The sequence below is a fragment of the Wolffia australiana genome, chromosome 1, assembly GCF_029677425.1.
Source record: "Wolffia australiana isolate 7733 chromosome 1, ASM2967742v1".
In the NCBI taxonomy this organism is placed as follows: domain Eukaryota; kingdom Viridiplantae; phylum Streptophyta; class Magnoliopsida; order Alismatales; family Araceae; genus Wolffia; species Wolffia australiana.
The window spans coordinates 28,349,272-28,371,421 of NC_135835.1; the positions used below are offsets into that span (position 1 = coordinate 28,349,272).

The 22,150-nt window shown below is 42.9% G+C and overlaps 2 long non-coding RNA genes across 2 annotated transcripts; both read left to right on the plus strand.

Moving 5' to 3' along the window:
* Positions 1 to 2,148: 2,148 nt before the first annotated feature.
* LOC144717035 (uncharacterized) lies at positions 2,149 to 5,259 on the plus strand. Its single transcript, XR_013585040.1, has 3 exons — positions 2,149 to 2,680; positions 2,751 to 2,837; positions 4,332 to 5,259. It is a non-coding gene; the product is annotated as an uncharacterized LOC144717035 (long non-coding RNA).
* Positions 5,260 to 11,917: 6,658 nt separating this feature from the next.
* LOC144717042 (uncharacterized) lies at positions 11,918 to 14,852 on the plus strand. The gene is made up of 3 exons (XR_013585042.1): positions 11,918 to 12,266; positions 12,337 to 12,423; positions 14,308 to 14,852. It is a non-coding gene; the product is annotated as an uncharacterized LOC144717042 (long non-coding RNA).
* Positions 14,853 to 22,150: the final 7,298 nt, after the last annotated feature.

A 22,150-nucleotide genomic window follows, 5' to 3' on the forward strand; every position in this document is an offset into this window, starting at 1 on the left:
CGTCGACGTGAAGCACTTGGTCCGCCATGTCCGCGGCGCGCACCTCGGCCTCCGCTGCTTGTACGCGTTTCTAGCCATCGCTACCTCCTCCGCCATCTTAGCGCACCAGGCGGCACACAAAGCCTACTGTAGGGCAAGATCTATGAAGCTTTGGTGCCACGTGTGCCGCCCGCTCTACTGCTCAGCGGACCAGAAGACTCTGACGTGGGCGTGCTCCACGGACTAGAAGAGGAGAGGATACTGATCGCCAATCCTCTTTCTCTGACGTGGCATGCAACACATCCGCCGCCGACATGGCAGCAGCGGAGGGGGGGGTTTGTTAGAGTAAAGTTCTATGAATAAATGCTTCGGGTTACTTGATTGATTACTAGTAAGCTATATGAGAATAGCAGTATATTTCAAGAATAGCGGGATTAATGTTTGAATAAGAAGAGGAATAATATGTTGTAGGATAAGAGATATGAAGAAAGTCTAGAGAAAATAAAGACACTAGTGAGAATTTTAAGGACTAATATTATTACAAAGTAAGAAATAGGAGTTGAATTAGATTTATATTGTTTTAATAGTTACTCTATAGTTATATTTACGTGTGCGTCTATTTGTATATTTTTGTACTATCATTATATATTTTAAGGGTCGATTAGGGGAGTTAAAGCGGTTTATTTAGTCAAACGCCCGCGAGTTGCTCCACCAAATGCCGAAAAAACAGATCTAAAAATAGATGGAGTTTTTGTATACGAATGGTAGACTCTTTTATATATTTATAGATTCGAGTAGAAAAATTGTGGTAAGGAGGTAGTTCCGTCGAACCTCCCAGAGAAAAGTTTGAGAGAATGCCAGAGAGAGGTCGACTAAGGATATATGTAAGTATATTTCTCTATATGCTTTATATGAAGACTTTATGACATATACGGGTGATTCTGTGGACAGCCGAGAGGGGTTCGACAGAAAGCCACAATAAGGTGGGGATAGAGTAAATTGAGATGTAAATGTATATTTTTTCCTTTTTATAAGGTTTGTAAAAATAAACTCACATGGGAAACTCTCGTTCTCTCTCTCTGTCTCGCTTGCACTCTCACGCTCGGGCAATCACTCTCTTTCGCTTTTTTTTTTCGTTCTCTCTCGGGTTACTTACTCTCGCGGTCGCTGACTATATTTCTTCCTCTCTCTCGCTCAATCTTTCTCTCTTTTTATCACTCTTTTGAACTGTCTTTCTCCCTCTCTCCCGGTCAATCTTTCTCCATTTTTCTCTCTCTCGCGGTCTGTCTTTCTCTCTCTCTCTCGGTCACTCTTCTCTATCTCGTGGTCTGTCTTTCTCCCTCTTTCCCGGTCAATCATTATCTCTTTTTCTCTCTCTCGTGGTCCGTCTTTCTCCCTCTCTCTCGGTCAATCTTTCTCTCTTTTCTCTCTCTCTCTCTCTCTTGCGGTCTGTCTTTCTCCCTCTCTTTCGGTCAATCTTTCTCTCTTTTTCTCTCTCTCTCGTGGTCTGTCGTTCTCCCTCTCTATTGGTTATGATTTCTTTCGCTCGCTTTATTACTTCCTCTCGGTCTGTCTTTCTCGCTCGCTCTGAACTATCCTCTCTCTCTCTCTCTTTGAGTGTCGATTCCTCTCTCTGTCGGGTAGTCTCTCTCTTCTCTCTTTTGTCGTTGCCTCTCGGTTTACTTTCTTTTCCTGTCGCTGTCGTTCCCTCTGTCGGCTTCTTTTTTTATTCCCCTCGCGGTTTCTTCCTTTCTTTGTCGCTCTTTCTCTCTCTCTCTTGGTCTCTTTCTATGTCTTTATGGATCTTTCTTGATCTTTCTTTCTTTCTTTCAGGAGCGTGAGGTTTCAGTTAGAGAGTGGTTTAAAACTTTCTCGCTGTCGGACTCTCTTAGTTTTGGTTACTTTTCTTTGGACGAATCCCTCTCTCGCTCTCTGCGTCTTCCGGTCTTTCTCTCTTGGTTTACTTTGTCCCGCTGTCGCAATGTTGGTCTCTCTCGGTTGTTAGCTCCTGAAGAGTCAAACGAGATCGTTGGACGATAGTTAAACCACCCGAGTGGAGAGAGACAGACAGATAAAAGAATGAAAAACAACATTGCGACAGTAAAAGAATATATGCATAACCGTTAGAGGGGGAAACCAAACTTTACCCCTCATGCATTTCTTCCAATGTTCCCATTCAATGCATTTCCACTAACAGTAAAAGAATACATGCATAACCGTTAGAGGGGAAACCAAACTTTACCCCTCGTCCCACGTCAGAGTGAGCACAACCGTTGCCATGATCGAACGGACCATATCTTTCGTGAAATAACCAACTAAAAACGACGCGGTTATTTAAGGTATTTCTGGGAATCTTTCTTCTGATTGATATTCCGATCATCATGATAAATGGTGCCTTCATCCGCAGCTTCCTTTCTCCACATCTCTCGTTGTTGGTGTCTTTCTCTCTTTCGCCCGGTCTCTGTGTCTGTTTTCTTCTACGTCTTTCTTTATCTTTCTCTTTGGTCCTGAGCGTGGGGTTTTCCTTGGAGACTGGTTCAAAGCTTTTGATGTTTTTTACCCAAGGTGATGCGGAAGGGCCTGCGTATGACGCCGACGGGTCTTTCATCTGGTGCAGAATCTTCGGGATTGACCCCGCCACTCGAGAGGTCTACCGTCGTTGGATCTCGGATGACTCGCTCCCTGTTTGCTCTCTCTCACGGTACCAATATAATGTCCCTCTCCTCCACTGTTTTCTCTCCTCTTCTTTGAGTTTCTCCTCTATTCACCAGTTCTTTTAGCATTGTCTTTCTCTGCCGCTCGCCATGGGTCGGCGCGGACGCAAACGCCGAGCAGTGTCCAATCCTTCGACGGACTCGGTAAGGACACTAAACCTGTTGTTTTCTCATTGGCATTTTCCTCAACGATTTGGCGTGCAACCGTGGACGACTCTCTCTCTTTCTCTCCACTTTCTAATTCATTCCTCTGTGCGCGGATCGCTATCTATTTCCTCGATCCTTGGCCGGATCTTCTTTAAGGGTAGTAATGTTTTCATTTAGCCAACTCTTGGACGATTAGAGTTTGTCAAAGGCTGGCGCTAATGTTTTCTGGCCGGTAGAGCTGAAGCAGAAAACCTTTAATAGTATTTATGGTAACTTTTAGACGCAAGGAGATATCCTCCCCTCCGACAATAGTATTTATGGAATTCGAAGTGTGCGACACATTTCGATAATCTTCTTGCCTTCCCTCGCTTTCTTCTCTCTCTCTCTCTCTCTGTGTATATATATATGTCTATCTATCTTCCTATCTATCTTTCTTTCTGGTGCTCTATTTCCCTCTCCCTCACTCCGCTATCCTTCTCTCTTTCTCATGTTATTTCTCCCTCTCTCTTTCTCTTGCTCTCTTGCTCTTTCTCTCCTTCGGTCTCTGTTGCTCTACCTATCTCTCTTTCTTTCTCTCTCGATCTCTCTGTCTCCCTCTTTCTCTGTCTCTCTTTCACTAACTTTCTGATGCTGTCTTTCTCTCTCACTCACTCCGCTCTCCTCTCTTTCTCATGTTATTTCTCTCTCTCTTCCTCTTGCGCTCTTTTTGTCTTTCGGTCTCTGTTGCTCTATCTCTCATTTTCTTTCTCTCTTTTTTCTCTCTTAATCATTCTTTCTCCCTCGCTCTCAGTCAATCTTTCTCTCGCTTTTCTCTCTTTATCTCTCTCTTTCTAGTTTACTACCTGTCTCTCTCTTAGCCTCCCGTTCTCCCTCTCTCTAGGTTTATCTTTTACTCGTTGTCTATCTCTCTCTCACTGTCTCGCGTACTTTCTCTCTCTCGATCAGTCCTACTTTCACTCTCTCTCTCGATGCCTCGCTTTCTCTCTCTCGTCTCGCTAAGCCTGTCTCTCCGTCACCTATCTATCTCGCCGTGAATCTTTTTCCCGCTATTTCTTTCTCTATTTCTCGCTCTCTCTTTCTCTCGCTCACTCTCGCTCCCTCTTAGCCTTTTTCTCGCTCTCTCCCTTGCTCTTGCTCTCTCTCTCCATGATTCTGTTTCTCGTTCTCTCTGTTTCTCTCTTTCTCGCTCTCGAAAAATCTTTCTCTTGGTCTCTCTCTATCTGTTTCCCTCTGTATTTCTCTCTCTTTCCTTCTCTCAGTCTCGCCAAATCTATTTCAGTCTCTCTTCCTCGCTTTCTCTATCTCTCTCGGTTTACTTCCTCCGATCGCGCTGTCTTCTCTCTCTCGATACCTTTCTATCGGACTTTCTCTTTCTCTGGGTCGGCCGCTCTCTATCCATGTCCTCCTAGATCTCTCTCTATCTCTCTGATTCAGAGAGTGTGGCTTAAGTCAGTGACAGGTTTAACATTATTCATGTTCTCTTACCCATAGGAAACACCCAACGTCAAGGTGCCACTCTACGGCCCCGATGGTTCCTTCATTCCTGCGGAGTCTTCAAGAACAACCCCGCCGTTTGAGAAGCATATGGGCAGATCAGTGGAGGATTTTGATTTCACTTCCAATGTGGGCTCATTAGTGGCCCTACCCCAATGAGCCATGAACCGGGCCGTAGAGTGGGGTCATTTGTCGCCCACTATCCTCGGCCCAGACAGATAGCCCCAAAAACATTCAAACTGCATTAAGACAGATGCGCAAATCAATCGCTCTCTTTGAGTTGATTCTTTCAATTTAATCATTTTTTGAACAACGAATAGCATTGTTTTACCCATCGTCTTGGTTTTCTTTTGCTAGATGTGGGAACGGAAGATGAGTTTTTTTTCTGGGAGTTACTCGAGGCCGCATTAATGGAGGAAGAAGAATAAGAAGGGCCGTAGATGGGAGGGGAGCAACGCTGAGTCAAGTTCGTCTCTCCTCATATTCTTGAAGTCGACGGCCTCGCGCCTGATAATCTCCACAGATTCCTCCCATCGCTCGTCCGAGGGCGACGCCGCGTCGAAGTCGCAGAGCTTGATCTGCCACGCCGATCTCCGTCGCAACAGGCAGCGAATGCAGATCATTAAACTTGCCTTCTCATTCTTCCTGGCCGGGTAGGAGCGGCGGCGAACGTGGCAGATCAACTTCCGCGACTTCGACGTGGTGTCGCCTTCGGAAGAACGATGGGAGGAATCAGAGGAGATGCTCAGGCGCGAGAGCGTTGACTGCAGGAATTTCATAATTACATCTAAAGATTTCATCAAATCACATTCATGCTTTCTTGGATACTCAAGTGAGATTTGTTGAGCTGGTCACATGTGCAGCATTGACGTTTCCATGTAATTGTTGGCACCTTGAATGTTCTCGTTTGCCTTAACGAGCTCTGTTCACAAGCTATTATCTTTGCAATACGGGCACATGTTTTTATGGAGATTGTAGTTGAGCTATGGGGGAAAGGGAGAAGGAAAAAAGGGGAAAGAGACAGCTAAGAAGGTTATTCCATTTGAATAATACTACGTGTTATGTAAAATAGCACACCAGTATAGTACGTTGAGATATAAGAACTTTAGTAGGCTGTGAATGTGGTATTATTTTTTTCAGAATAGTGAACCGACAAAGTAGAACATAATAATAATAATAACAATAATAATAATAATAATAACGGAATTTTATTAATATACATGTACAAGTTATAAGAAATGATTATTGCCATAGACTGGAAAAAGATAATAATTTATTAAAGGTATATTGATTGGATATATACATGATAAAAGCATTAGACTAATTGAAATAGGGAGAGAATATATTTTATTTAGTTTAAAAGAGCTCTCATCGAGTACGTAGAGACGGAAGTAGGACATAATAAGAACAATAAAAGTAATTATATGTATCAGATTATATACTAGTCGTATCTAATATTGTAAGATAATGTGGTTGTATGATCTACATTACATATATATATATATATTATGCACCTTTTCTAAGTTAAAATGGAAGTGATAAGGTTACTTTGTGGCCGCCCAGATGGAGTTTGCGAAAAAGCCTCGAATAGGCCAATCTATAAATTGAGCTTCACAAATAGATTTTGAATAATGCAGTCAGGCGAGACCAGCTGCGGAAGAAACCATCTCGTCGTTGTTGTCGGAGAAGGAATAGCGGTGGTGGACTTGCAAGAGAAAATGCTGGCAGGGGAGGACGGCGCCAATTGTAATGCAAACGAGAAAGGCGTCGAAGGGCTTGCGGTGAAGACTATATGCCTCATCTAGCGACGGCATCAGCCGATGCTTCAGCATTCTCATTCCCAATGTGGTTATATTCTGGATGAGTCAGAAATTGTACCTGTTGAGGAGTCAGAAAACGCGCTACAGTCAGCTGCCAGCAATAGGGACTCAACTAAGATTAGATAGTAATAAATCAATAAGTATTCTATACTCGTTAGAGACATAGAGGTTAGGATGAAATATAGGATTAAACGTAGATTAGGATCATTTCTAATATGTCCGTTATAACGGACAGGATTAGATTGAGGACATACAGTCACGATCAATTAACATATATCAATTATAAGGGACACGATTAGATTGAGGACCAACTGACATTATTTGAATGTTTATGTCCGTTGTAGTCTGTTACATGGGGTGCAAAGTTAAACCAACGATCTAGTATACGATATCATATATATATATCATATATATCCTGTAAGTGAGCCCACTAAAATCTACAACGTCTTGCATGGATTACCTTCGGAATATGCTCAACTTGTCATCAGCATAATGCCAATATTCATCATACGGGGTTTGAACAAATAGTTACAAACCTGAAAGCCCATGATAATTATTTAACACATCATCATAAGGAAAATTCAAATGGTTTTCCTCTTATGGCTAACTCAGCCCAAAGACAGCTCCATCAAGTCTCCTCCAATAGAAATACCGACCAATGATATGGCTCAAGAACTGAAAGAAATACTGATCAATGGCATGGCTCAATAACTGATACCCCTCAATAGCGAAATCAAGGCCGTGGTCGTGGAATAAATCAACACTTTTAACCTAGATGTCAGATCTGTTCACAATTCGACAATCATGCAAGAGAGTGCTAGGAATTTATCAGATTATCATCAGGCAACCATCACAATCATCAGAACAGAGCCGCTAGTCAACCTCACGCTTACTCTGCTGAACAACAAGGATGGCACCCCGACCGCGGGGCTACTCATCATGTTACAGTTGATCTGAACAACTTTCAACAAGCTCAAAGCTATGAAGGACATGATCGCGTGAAAATTAGAAATGACACAGGTTTGCACATCTTAGCCATTGGAAATTCTTAAATTCCTGGCACTCTCTAAACAGCATATTACATGTTCCATATTCCATACTACCTGCAAGAGAACTATTTCTCTAATCAGCATATTACATGTTCAGTCTATAACTAAGAATTTATTATCTATTAAAAAACTCACATCTGATAACGATGTTTTTGTCAAATTTCATGACTCTTTTTGTCTTGTGAAGGACAAGGCAACCAACAAAGTTCTTCTCCGAGGAACAGTTAGAAGTTGACTCTACTACCTGGACGAGCACAGCTCTAAGAATGCTTACATGGGAGAAAGAACTTCAGACGAAATCTCGGCGTTACATACGTGGCTGGCAATCTAGTATTTACTATACTGGACAAAACATATAGAGACCGATTTCCACTTTATGCCGGAATATGTTGCAGCCAGATCCTTATCAATCATTAGAGACATAGACTTTAGGATTAAATATAGGATTAAACGTAGATTAGGATGAAAGATAGAGGGATAGGATTCAATTCTAGATAGGAACATATCAAAGGTCAAGATCACTTATAATATGTCTGTTATAACAGACAGGACTAGATTGAGGACCAGCGGTGACGATTGATTCACATCTATCCGTTATAACGGACTGCTGGCTTCTGTAAAGAAGACCAATGGCCATTTGTATCTGTTGAAGTTAAACACTATCAAAGGGTGTTTGGTTTTGGTTGATGATTTTGCCCGAGTATGGCATGAGCGCTATGGGCATCTCAACCACCTAGCATTAAAGTTGATGGCTGATCGAGAGATGGTCGAAGGATTACCCTCTTTACCGTCTCCAGACCAGTTTTGTCGAAGTTGCATAGGAGGCAAGCATTCGAGAGCTCCATTTCCATCTTCATCAGCATATAGAGCGAAGACACCACTTGAGTTGCTGCACGTTGACTTATGCAGTCCGATTACTCCGTCGACATCGGATGGTAATCCTTATTTTATGTTGATAGTTGATGATTTTAGTCGACTCACTTATGTTGCCTTGCTGAAGAAGAAGTCTGAAGCTCTTGACGCTTTCACATAGTTTAAGGAGATCTTCGAAGGCGAGAAGAATGTGAAGGTCAAAGTTCTCAGGACTGATCGAGGAGGAGAGTTTGCTTCAATAGAGTTTTCCGCTTATTGTGATAAGCATGGGATAAAGAGACACTTGACGGCCCCACATTCTCCGCAGCATAATGGTGTTGTTGAGAGAAGGAATCCGACTATTATGTCCATGGTGAGATCTATGTTGAATGGGAGAAGCCTACCTAAGGAGCAATGGGGAGAGGCCGTGAGCACTGCCGTGTACCTCATGAATCGTGCTTCGACTAGAAGCCTAGAAGGAGCTACATCGTAGGAAGCTTGGACAGGGTCAAAGCCGAAGGTTGCACACCTTAGAATTTTTGGCTGCACAGCTCATGTGAAAGTACTGGGGGGGCATTTGAACAAGTTAGATGACCGAAGCAAGCCTATGGTCTTCATCGGTTATGAAATTAGGTCTAAAGCTTATCACTACTATGACCCTAACAGTGGAAAGGTGCATGTGAGTAGAGACATCATCTTTGAAGAAGATGCAAAGTTGGATTGGGATGTCCCTAAAGTGAAGAAGAAGCAAGGTAGCCCGCTCTCTCATGATTTTCCTATGTTAACTGATGATCGTGATGGTCAGGTGGATGAGATACCGGTGGAGGAAGCTGATTTTGCATCACCTCCGCATGAAGTGAGCGTTGAACGATGGGAAGGAGATCCTCTTCTCACTACTGAAGAGAGCTCGCCTAGGAGGTTCAGAGGTTTACACCGAGTTTATGAAGACACCGAGCAAGTCCACCTTGACCAAGAAGAGTGCTTGGTGATTGAGGTATGGAGACGTGCCATGAAGGAGGAGATTGACTTCATTGAGAAGAACTTGACATGGGAGCTAGTGAATCCACCAAAAGGCTCCAAGATGATCGGCCTTAAGTGGGCTTTCAAGCTCAAGAAGAACTCACAAGGAGAAGTGGTGAGGCACAAGGCCAGACTGGTCGCGAAGGGCTACGCCCAAAAGCTTGGAGTTGACTTCGAGGAGGCGTTTGCACCAGTGGCGAGAATGAACACTATCCATATCTTGGTGGCTCTAGCAGCACAAGGAGGATGGGACTTGCATCATCTTGATGTCAAGTCAGCTTTTCTCAATGGAGAGATAAAAGAAGAAGTGTACGTGAAGCAACCCGAGGGGTTCATAAAGAGGGGCAAAGAGCATATGGTTCTGAAGTTGAAGAAGGCCTTGTATGGCCTAAGACAAGCACCGCAAGCATGGTATACCAAGTTGGATAACTTTCTTATTTCCATTGGTTTTACCAGGAATGTCCAGGAGCACGCAGTCTACATGAAGCTTGCAGATGATGTGCACTTGCTCGTGGGAGTGTACGTTGGTGACTTGATCGTGACCGGGCTAGAGAGCTGTCACATTGAGGCATTCAAGGGCGAGATGATGGACATGTTCGAGATGAATGACTTGGGATTGCTCAACTCTTACTTGGGCATAGAAGTTATTCAATTAGATGGGCAGATCAAACTGAGCTAGAGAGGTTATGCGATGAAGATTCTACAGCAGAGTGGGATGATGAATTGCAACCTAGTCCATACGCGGTTTCAAGCAAGACAGAAATTTACTGTTGAAGGCTCGTCCGCTCTAGTTGACTCCACGGAGTACCGGAATTTGATCGGCAGCCTAAGGTATTTGACTCATACCAGGCCTGACTTAAGTTATTATGTGGGAACTCTAAGCAGGTATATGGAGACACCGATGGTTGAACAAGTGACGGCGGTGAAGAGGCTCTTAAGGTATATCAAGGGGACATTAGACCTTGGTCTATGTTATGAGAAAGCAGTCTGAGAACAAGAGCGGGTTGGCTATTGTGATAGTGACCACGCTGTAGATGTTGATGACCACAAGAGCACTAGTGGGAATTTGGTTGGCCAGGTTGATTGCAGAACTGAAAGGAGAACGTCCGAAACCTGTGAGATTGATGGTCGACAACAGATCTGCCATTGCACTTGGCAAGAATCCCGTCTACCATAGTAGCTCAAAGCACATCGACACACAGTTTCATTTTATCAGAGAGGACATTGAAGAAAGTAAAGTTAATGTGCATCATGTCAGTTCAGAAGAACAGCTGGCTGACATATTCAGGAAAGCTCTTGGACGCGTGAAGTTCGGGGAGCTACGGATGAAGCTAGGAGTTCGAATCATCTACGGGGAATTATGTTAAGATCAAGGGGGAGATTGTGGGGTTTGACCTCGACAGGGTCCCACAAATGGCTTATTTTATTTCCCGCTCAGCACTCTCTTCCTTTCCCGCTTAAAGTTCCTTTGATAAAACGGACAATGTGAATCATTTTTTCTTAAAACGAGGGTTTCTTTCTTCTGGTCTATTCTTCCTTCTTCTTCTCCCTTGTTCTCTTCCACCAAGACCTGTGCTGCCAAGGAGTGGCAGTTGGGATTCTATCCCAACCTTCTCTCTCTGACTCTCCCGCACATTTTCACTCTCGGTAATTTTTCTGCTCTCTCTCAGTCTCGCTTTCTCTCTTGTCGGACAATCTCTCTCATTCATTTTGTCCATGTCCTCTCTCGATTTACTTCCTCTCGCTGTCCCTCTCTACTTTTCTCCTTCACTATCAATCAATCTTTCTCTCTTTTTTCTCACTCTCATGGTCCATCTTCTCTGTCTCTCTCGGTCAATCTTTCTCTATTTTTTTTACTCTCTCGGTCGGTCTTTCTCCCTCTTTCCCTTTCGATCTTTCTCTCTTTTTCTCTCTCTCTCGTGGTCTGTCTTTCTCCCTCTCTCTCGGTCAATCTTTCTATCTCTCTCGCGGTCTGTCTTTCGCCTTCTCTTTCGGTCAATCTTTCTCTTTTTTTCTCTCCCTCTCGCGGTCGGTCGTTCTCCCACTCTGTTGGTTATGATTTCTTTAGCTCGCTTTATTTCTTCCTCTCGGTCTGCCTTTCTAGCTCGCTCCGAATAATCCTCTCTCTCTCTCTCAATGTCGCTTGCTCTGTCTGTCGGGCAATCTCTCTCTTCTCTCTTCTGTCGTTGGCTCGTGGTTTACTTTCTTTTCCTGTCTCTGTCGTTCCCTCTTTCGGCCTTTTTTTTTCTATCTTTGTCTCGGTTTCTTTCTTTCTTTCTTTGTCGCTCTTTGTCTCTCCCTCTCTTGGTCTCTTTCTATGTTTTTATTGATCTTTCTTTATCTTTCTTTCTTTCTTTCAGGAGCGTGGGGTTTCAGTTGGAGAGTTGTTTAGAACATTCTCGCTCACGGACTCTCTCAGTTTTGGTTACTTTTCTTTGCACGGATCCCTCTCTCGCTCTCTGCGTCTTCTGGTCTTTCTCTCTTGGTTTACTTTGTCACGCTGTCGCAATCTTTGTCTCTCTCGGTTGTCAGCTCCTGAAGAATCAAACGAGATCCTCGGACAATAGTTAAACACCTCAAGTGGAGAGAGAGGTTGGCCGATCAAAGAATGAACAATAAACTAAAACTTCCGTTGTTTCCTTTCATACATTTCCACTAACAGTAAATGGATATATGCATAAACGTTAGAGGGAGAAAACAAACTTTACCCCTCGTCCCACGTGGCCCAAACAGTGTGAGCACAACCGTTGCCATGATCGAACGGACCATATCTTTCGTGAAATAACCAACTAAAAACGAAGTGGTTATTTTCGGTATTTCTGGCAATCTTTCTTCTGATTGATACTCCTATCATCGTGATAAATGGTGCCTTTATCCGCACCTTTCTTTCTCCATATCTCTCGCTGTTGGTTTTTTTCTCTCTTCCTCTCTCCCTTTCGCTCTCTCTCTTTCTCTCACTCTTTTTCTTCTTCTACGTCTTTCTTTATCTTTCTCTTTGGTCCTGAGCGTGGGGTTTTGCTGTGAGACTGGTTTAAAGCTTTTGATGCTTTTTACCCAATGTGATGCGGAAGGTCAAGCGGCCTGCGTATGACGCCGACGGTTCTTTCATCTGGTGCAAAATCTTCTGGAACGACCCCGCCACTCGAGAGGTCTATCTCGGATGACTCGCTCCGTGTTTGCTCTCTCTCATGGTACCAATACACTGTCCGTCCCTTCCACACTTTTCTCTCCTCTTCTTTAAGTTTCTCCTCTATTCACCAGTTCTTTTAGCATTGTCTTTCTCTGCCGCTCGCCATGGATCGGCGCGGACGCAAACGCCGAGCAGTGTCCAATCCTTCGACGGTCTCGGTAAGGAAACGAAACCTGTTGTTTTCTCATTGGCATTTTCCTCAACGATTTGGCGTGCAACCGTAGACGACTCTCTCTCTTTCTCTCCACTTTCTAATTCATTCCTCTGTGCGCAGATCGCTATCTATTTCCTCGATCCTTGGCCGGATCTTCTTTAAGGGTAGTAATGTTTTCATTTAGCCAACTCTTGGACGATTAGAGTTTGTCAAAGGCTGGCGCTAATGTTTTCTGGCCGGTAGAGCTGAAGCAGAAAACCTTTAATAGTATTTATGGTAACTTTTAGACGCAAGGAGATATCCTCCCCTCCGACAATAGTATTTATGGAATTCGAAGTGTGCGACACATTTCGATAATCTTCTTGCCTTCCCTCGCTTTCTTCTCTCTCTCTCTCTTTCTCTGTATATATATATGTCTATCTATCTTCCCATCTATCTTTCTTTCTGGTGCTCTATTTCCCTCTCCCTCACTCCCCTATCCTTCTCTCTTTCTCATGTTAATTCTCCCTCTCTCTTTCTCTTGCTCTCTTGCTCTTCCTCTCCTTCGGTCTCTTTTGCTCTACCTATCTCTCTTTCTCTCTCTTTTTTTCGCTCTCGATCTCTGTTTCTCCCTCTTTCTCTGTCTCTCTTGCACTATCTTTCTGATGCTCTCTTTCTCTCTCACTCACTCCGCTCTCCTCTCTTTCTCATGTTATTTCTCTCTCTCTTCCTCTTGCACTCTTCCTCTCTTTCGGTCTCTGTTGCTCTTTATCTCTCTTTCTTTCTCTCCCTTTTTCTCTCTCGATCTCTTTTTCTCTCGCTTTTCTCTCTTTGTCTCTCTCTCTCTCTCTCGCATACTATCTGTCTCTCTCTCAGTCTTTCGTTCTCCCTCTCCCTAGGTTTATCTTTCTCTCGCTGTCTCTCTTTCTCTCTCTCACTGTCTCGCGTACTTTCTCTCTGTGTCAGTCTTCCTTTCACTCTCTCTCTCTCTCGATGCCTCGCTCTGTCTCTCCCTCTCCTATCTATCTCGCCGTGAATCTTCTTCCCGCTCTTTCTTTCTCTATTTCTCGCTCCCTCTTTCTCTCTCTAACTCTCGCTCTGTCTTTGCTTTTTTTCGCTCTCTTTCTTGCTCCTGCTCTCTCTCTCCATGATTTTGTCTCTCCGTCTCTCTGTTTCTCTCTTTCCCGCTCTCGAAAAATCTTTATCTTGGTCTCTCTCTATCGGTTTCTCTCTCTATTTCTCTCTTTTTCCTCCGCTCAGTCTCGCCTAATCTATTTCGCTCTCTCGATACCTTTCTCTCGGTCTCTATCTTTCTCTCGGTCGGCCGCTCTCTATCCATGTCCTCCTAGATCTCTCTCTATCTCTCTGATTCAGAGAGTGTGATTTAGTCAGGGACATTATTCACGTTTTCTTACCCATAGGCAACACCCAAGGTCAAGATGCCATTCTACGGCTCCCCGATGGTTCCTCCATATTTCCAGAGTCTTCAGGAACAACCCCGCCGTTTGAGAAGCATATGGGCAGATCAGTGGAGGATTTTGATTTAACTTCCAATGTGGGCGCATTAGTGGCCCTACCCTAGTGAGCCATGAACCCGGCGACGAACCAGGCCGGAGCCACGTATTGAAAGGGCCACCTCAAATCCCTTCAAATATAGAGAATGGTGAGAGTGAGCTCCCTTCTGTCCAATGCCCCCCGCCCACCATTGAGCCTACTATCCTCCCTGAGACGGCACATCAGTCGCGCAGGGGGGAACCGCCTGAATTATCTTCAGCCCCAAAACATTCAAACTGTATTAGTGACCGGTGCGCAAATCAGTCACTCTCATTGAGTTGATTCTTTCCATTTCATCATTTTCTGCACAACGAAGAGCATCGTTTTACCCATCATCTTGGTTTTCTTTTGCTAGATGTCGGAAAAGAAGATGATTTTATTTTCTGGGAGTTGCTCGAGGCTGCATTTATATATGAAGAGGAATAAGAAGGGCCGTAGATAGGAAGCGGGCAACCCTGAGTCAAGTTCGTCTCTCCTCGTCTTCTTGAAGTCGACGGCCTCGCGCCCGAGACTCTCAACAGATTCCTCCCATCGGTCATCCGAGGGGGACGGCGCGTCAAAGTCGCGGAAGTTGATCTGCCACGCTGATCTCCGGCTCAACGTGCAGCGAGTGCAGATCATTTAACTTGCCTTCTCATTCTTCCTTGCGGGGTGGGAGCAGCGGCGAATGTGGCAGATCGACTTCCGCGACTTGGACGCAGCGTCGCCTCCAGAAGAGCGATGGGAGGATTCAGAGGAGATGCTCAGGCGCCAGGGCTTTGACTGCAGGAATTTTATAATTACGTCTAAAGATTCCATCAAATCACATTCGTGCTTTCTTGGATACTCAAGTGAGATTTGTTGAGCTTGTCACGCGTGCAGCCTTGACGTTTCCTTGTAATTGTTGGCAACTTGAATGTTCTCGTTTGCCTCAACGAGCTTTGTTCACAAGCCATTATCTTTGCAACGCCGGCCTATGGTTTTATGGAGATTGGAGTTGAGCTAAGGGGAAAAGGGAGAAGGGAAAAAAGGGAAGGAGACAGATAAGAAGGTTATTCCATTTGATTAATAGTATGTGTGATGAAAAAAAGCACACCAGTATAGTACGTTGTGATATAAGAACTTTGGTAGGCTGGGAATTCGGTACTCGTTTTTCAGAATAGTGAACCGACAAAGTGGAACATAATAATAATGATAATAATAATAGTAATAATAATAATAACAGTAATAACAGTAATAAACGGACTTTTCAATTATATATGTTCAAGTTATGAGAAGTGATTATAAACATAGATAAGAAAAATATAATATTTTATTAAAGGTATATTGTTTGTATATAATTGTATAGTTACATATATATATACATAAATATATGATAAAGCTTTAGACTAATTGAAATAGGGAGAGAATAGATTTTATTTAGTTTAAAAGAGCTCTCATCGAGTACGTAGAGACGGAAGTAGGACATAATAAGAACAATAAAAGTAATTATATGTATCGGAATATATACTTCTAGAATATAATTTTGCATACTAATGTGGTTGTAGGATCTCTATTACTAGTAGATAATTTCATGCATCTTTTACAAGTTAAATATGGAAGTGATAGGGTCAGTTCGTCGCAGGCCAGATGGACTTCGTGAAACTGCCTCAAATAGGCCAATCTAGAAAGATGAGCTTCACAAATAGATTTCGAATAAATCAGTGAGGTGAGACCAGCTGCCGAAGAAACCATCTCGTCGTTGTTGTTGGAGAAGGAATAGTGATGGTGGACTTGCAAAAGAAAATCCTGGCAGGGGACGACGGTGCCAATTGTAATGCAAACGAGGAAAGCATCGGAGGGCTTGCAGTGAGGACTGTACTCCTCGTCCAGCGGCGGCGTCGGCTGGTGCTTCAGCATTGTCGTTTCCAACGTGGTTATATTCTGGATGATCCTCGAATTGCAGAAATTCTACCTGTTGAGGAGTCAGAAAACTTGCTACATTCACCTGCCAGCTCTAGGGAATCAATAAGTATTCTATAGTAGTTAGAGGCACAGAGGTTAGGATTAAATATAGGATTAAGAGTAGAGTAGGACCAATTCTAATATGTTCGTTATAAGGGACAGGATTAGATTGTGGACCAACAGTCACGATCCATTCACATATATCTGTTATAACGGATAGGATTAGAACGAGGACCAACGGTCATTATTTGAATGTTTATATGTGTTGTAATCTGTTACAATGGATGCAAACTTAAACTAAAGATCTACTATACGATATCCTATATATTTGCAACTCCACCGGCTTGACTCCAGCAACTACAAAACGTGGAAGAACATTTTGCAGGCTTTACTAAATGGGTATTGCCTTAACAGATTTATTAAGGGCCCAAATCCTCCACCCATCTCCATTTCAGATCAACAAGGAAATTCAGTTGAGAATCCAGAGTTCGGAAATTGGTGGAGGATAGACAAGCAGGTCCTCGGCTTCCTTCGATCCACTATCACGGAACAAGTTTTACAATGCGTGATAAAAGCCGCATCTGCAAGAGACGCTTGGGAAAGACTGGAGACCATGTTTGCTGGAAGAAGCCAGTCCAGGGTTATAGAACTGAACAGACAATTTCACAATATTGGGAAAGGTACTATGACTATTTAGGAGTACATCAAACATTTCAGGTGTGTATCCGAAGAACTGGAAATCGTTGGACATCCACTAAGTGAGCCCACTAAAATCTACACTTTCTTCCATGGATTACCTCCTGACTATGTCAGTTTGTCCTCAGCATTGACGCCAATATTGATCATATGGGGTTTGAAAAAATACTTACAAAGTTGAAAGCCCATGATGATTATTTAACACATCATCATAAGGAAAATTCAAATGGTTTTCCTCTTATGGCTAACTCAGCCCAAAGACAGCTCCATCAAGTCTCCTCCAATAGATATACCAACCAATGGTGTGGCTCAAGAACTGAAAGAAATACCGATCAACGGCGTGGCTCAAGAACTGATAGCTATCAACAAAATACCCCTCAATGGCGAAATCAAGGCCGTGGTCGTGGAAGAAATTGACACTTTCAACCTATGTGTCAGATCTGTTTACAATTCGGCAATCGTGCAAGAGAGTGCCAGGAGTTTATCAGATTATCATCAGGCAACCATCACAATCATCAGAACAGAGCCACATGTCAACCTCACGCGTACTCTGCTGAACAACACGGATGGTGCCCCGACCGCGGGGCTACTCATCATGTTACAGCTGATCTGAAAACTTTCGACAAGCTCAAAGCTACGAAGGAAACGATCACGTGCAAATTGGCAATGGCACAGGTTTGCACATCTTAGCCATTGAAAATCAGAAAATTACCACCTCCAAGAGAACGCTTTCTCTAAACAGCGTATTACATGTTCCATCTATAACGAAGAATTTATTATCAATTCAAAAACTTACATCTGATAACGATGTTTTTGTCAAATTTCATGACTCTTTTATGTCTTGTGAAGAACAAGGCAACCGTGCAAATTTCTTCCCCGAGGAACAGTTAGAAATGGACTCTACTACCTGGACGAACACAATTATAAGACTGCTTACATGGGAGAAAGAACTTCAGAAGAAACCTGGCATTTGAGATTAGGTCATCCCCAACTCAAATCTTGAAAGTTTTAATGAAAAAGCATGGTCTTCCTGCCTTCCATTATCAAAAACAATATTTACGTGACTGTTGTAATACTGCAAAAGCTCACAAATGATCATTCTCTTCGACCTTCGATCGGTCTAATAAATGCCTTGAAAGAATTCATTCCGACTTGTGGGGACCATCTCCCATGCTATCTCATTGAGGATTCTGATATTATGCTGTTTCCATTGATGATTTTAGCAAATATCTTTGCCTATATCTCTTAAATAGAAAGACTACTTCCTGAATGTTTTATCATCTTTGAAAAAAAAAGTAGAAAGACAATTCTCGTCTAAAATACGATATGTCAAGTCAGAGTGGGGAGGCAAATACTAGTCTCTCGACTCTTACTTATAAACACAAGGAATTGTTCACAGGGTTTCCTGTCCTCTCTCCCCTGGAGAAAACGGCACAGCAGAGCGCAAGCATGGCCACTTGATTGAAATTGCTCCCACCCTACTTCATCGAGCCAAAATGCCTTAGCAGTTTTGGGATGAAGCTGTTGTGACAGCAGCATCTCTCATAAATTGTCTGATTACACCAATCTTGTGTCATAAATCCCCATACGAAGTTATCTTTAAGTGCAAACCAGATTACAATATCCTCAAAACGTTTGGATGTATATGCTATCCGTATCTTAGAACATATGCTAAACACAAACTCGAGGCCAGAACAGAGAAGTGTATATTTCTTTGTTACTGTGCATTTCACCTTTGATATGGATGTCTCTCTCTCCTCATAGGTAAAATTTATATTTCTCGACATGTCATATTTTCTGAAAATTCATTTCCCTTTCTTAGTTCTAACTCACGTATGCAAAATGCTAGCATAGTTAGATCATATCACACTAACTCTGAGAAACCATAAGCTCAAGAATTAGACCCTACCCTGAACATTCCACTCACTGCTGATAATGATTCAGCTGACCCTAAACATTCCTTGAGCGAATGGATACTGAAATTGAAACATCTTCTGACTCAACACCTAATGGTATAACTGAAACATTTCAATCTCCATATCTCACTTCTTCGGATCAAACAACCACTCAGTTGTTTCACCTGAACAATCCACTCAAATCTGAGACATCCGTTCTCTCAACTTTTGATTATTCCCCTGATACTTTGAAAACTAAACCCATTAAAGACATCCTTCTGCAGAAGAATTCATCTTATGCAACTCAAAAATGACCATCTCTAATTGCTTTTCGACATCCACTGCCACAATGTCTTTCGACGAGTTAAATTTACAGTGAAGAACCCTCCTCTTAGCATCCAAAAGTACTGAATGGATGAATGCTATGGAAAAGGAGATTCAAACTCTGTTGCACAATCAGAGTTGGGAATTGGTCCCAAGAAATCCTAACTTGCACATCATAAGATGCAAATGGGTTCATAGGACTAAATATAAACCCAATGGTAACACCGAAAAAAATAAAGCTGGTCTTCTTGCAAAGGGCTGCAATCACCAGGAGGGATTTGATTTTTACAAAAACTTATCCCTGCAGTTAAACACAATACCATTAGATTACTGCTCTCTATTGCTATTAGCAATAATTGGGGAATCCATCAACTAGATGTCTCCAACACATTCCTACATGGAGATCTAGATAAAACCAACTATATGAAGCAAGCCAATCGATTTCAAGACCAGAATTTCCCAAATCATACCTGTCGCCTTAGGAAATCAATATATGGTCGAAAATAGTCGCCGAGAGCTTGGTTCCGCAGGCTAACTCAATTTATCTCCACCCTTAATTTCATCGGATCAAAGACAGATGCGTCTCTATTTTTCAAATTATCATTAACCACTTCAGTTTTCATCTTAATCTACGTTGATGATATTCGGATTGTCTCTCCATGTTCCTCTACCATCGGAAATTAGTCCAACAGTTGCAAACTAACCTTGTTATTAAGGATACAGGGTCTGCACGTTGTTCTCTCGGATTTTACGTAGTGAAAAATGATAAAGGGTATCTCCTATCACAATCCAAATATCTCCTTCAAATCCTCCACAATGTCAATATGGAAAATTGCAAACCATAACTTAACCCCTGTAGTTTAACCAAGTCCACATTGTCCAGTGACCCTTTTTTGGATCCAACTCTATATCAGCAAATATCTAACATTGACACCACCAGATATTTCCTATGCAGTTAACAGAGCCTGCCAGAAAATGCATTCTACTACCCTTGAGGATTGGAAGTTTCTAAAACATCTCCTTCGCTATCTCGAAGGAAATATAGTACATGGACTTTTAATTCATAAAGACTCAAATTCTTTGATCAATGTTTTTGGCAATGCAGATTGGGCAGGCGATCAGGAAGATCAACGATCTATCGGAGGATTTTTAGTATTTCTGGGCAATAATCTCATCTCTTGGAGCTCCAAGAAGCAGCAAACTGTCGCCCGTTCTAGCACAGAGGCTGAATATAAGGCCTTAGCAAAGGCAGCTGCCGAAGTCCTGTGGGTTCGGTCTTTACTGAAGGAACAAATACTCCCCGTTCTTGCTCCACCCAAGCTCTGGTGTGACAATCTCGGCGCTACATACTTGGCTGGCAATCCAGTATTTCCTATACTGGACAAAACATATAGAGATCGACTTCCACTTCGTGAGGGCACATCTTGCAGCCAGATCCTTATCAATCATTAGAGACATAGAGTTCAGGATTAAATATAGGATCAAACGTAGATTAGGACGAAAGGTAGAGGGATAGGATTCAATCGTAGATAGGAACATATCAACGGCCATGATCAATTATAATATGTCCGTTATAACGGACAGGACTAGATTGAGGACCAACGGTCTGTCTTTCTCTATTTCTCTCTCTTGCGGTCTGTCTTTCTCCCTTTCTCTCGGTCAATCTTCTCTATCTCGTGGTGTGTCTTTCTCCCTGTCGCTCGGTCAATCTTTCTCTCTTTTTCTCGCTCTCGCGGTCTTTCTCTTTCTCTTTCTCTTTGTCAATTTTATCTCTCTTTCTCTCTCTCGTTGTCTGTCTTTCTCCCTCTCTCCCGGGCAATCTTTCATCATTTTTCTCTCTCTCGCGGTCTGTCTTTCTTCCTCTCTCTTGGTCAATCTTTCTCCATTTTTCTCTCTCTCTCGCGGTCTGTCTTTCTCCTTCTCTCTCGGTCAATCTTTCTCCATTTTTCTCTCTCGCGGTCTGTCTTTCTCCCTCCCTTTCGGTTATGACTTTGTTTCGCTCGCTTTCTTTTTCCCTCTCGGTCCGTCTTTCTCGATCTCTCTTGGCTGTTTCTCTCTCTGACTCTCTCGCACTTTTTCACTCTCGGTATTTTTTCTTGTCTCTCTCAGTCTCGCTTTCTCTCTTGTCGGACAATCTGTCTCTATTTTTCTCTCTTTCATTTTATTCATGTTCTGTCTCGTTTTACTTCCTCTCGCTGTCGCTGTCTATTTTTCTCCTTCACTGCCGATCAGTGTTTCTCTCTTTTTTCTCATGCTCATGGTCTATCTTTCTCCCTCTCTCTGTGTCAATCTGTCTCTATTTTTCTCACTCTCTCGGTCTGTCTTTCCCTCTCTTTCCCTGTCAGTCTTTCCCTCTTTTTCTCTCTCTCGTGGTGTGTCTTTCTCCCTCTCTCTCGGTCAATCTTTCTCTTTTTTCTTCTCTCTCTCTCGCGGTCTGTCTTTCTCCCTCTCTCTCGGTCAATCTTTCTCTCTTTTTCTCACCTCCTCGCGGTCTGTCGTTCTCCCTTTCTCTTGGTTATGATCTCTTTCGCTCGCTTTATTTCTTCCTCTCGGTCTGTCTTTCTCGATCGCTGTGAACTATCCTCTCTCCCTCTCAGTTTCGCCTGCTCTTTCTGTCGGGCAATCTCTCTCTTCTCTCTTTTGTCGTTGGCTCTCGGTTTAGTTTCTCTTCCTGTCGGTGTCCTTCCCTCTCTCGGCTTCTTTTTTCTATCTTTTTCTCGGTTTCTTTCTTTCTTTGTCGCTCTTTCTTTCTCTCTATTGGTCTCTTTCTATGTCTTTGTGGATCTTTCTTGATCTTTCTTTCTTTCTTTCAGGAGCGTGGGGTTTCAGTTAGAAGGTGGTTTAAAACTTTTTTGCTGTCGGACGCTCTCAGTTTTGGTTACTTTTCTTTGTACGAATCCCTCTCTCGCTCTCTGCGTCTTCTGGTCTTGCTCTCATGGTTTACTTTGTCTCGCTGTCGCAATCCTTCTCCCTCTCGGTTGTCAGCTCCTGAAGGATCAAACGAGATCCTCGGACGATAGTTAAACCACTCAAGTGGAGAGAGAGGTTGACAGATCAAAGAATTAACAATAAACTAAAACTTCCGATGTTTCCTTTCATATATTTCCACTAACAGTAAAAGGATATATGCATAACCGTTAGAGGGGAAAACAAACTATCCCTCGTCCCGCGTGGCCCAAACAGAGTGAACACAACCGTTGCCATGATCAAACGGACCATATTTTTCGTGAAATAACCAACTAAAAACGAAGTGGTTATTATTGGTATTTATGGCAATCTTCCTTCTAATTGATATTCCGATCATCATGATAAATGGTGCCTTCATCCTCACCTTTCTTTCTCCATATCTCTCGCTGTTGG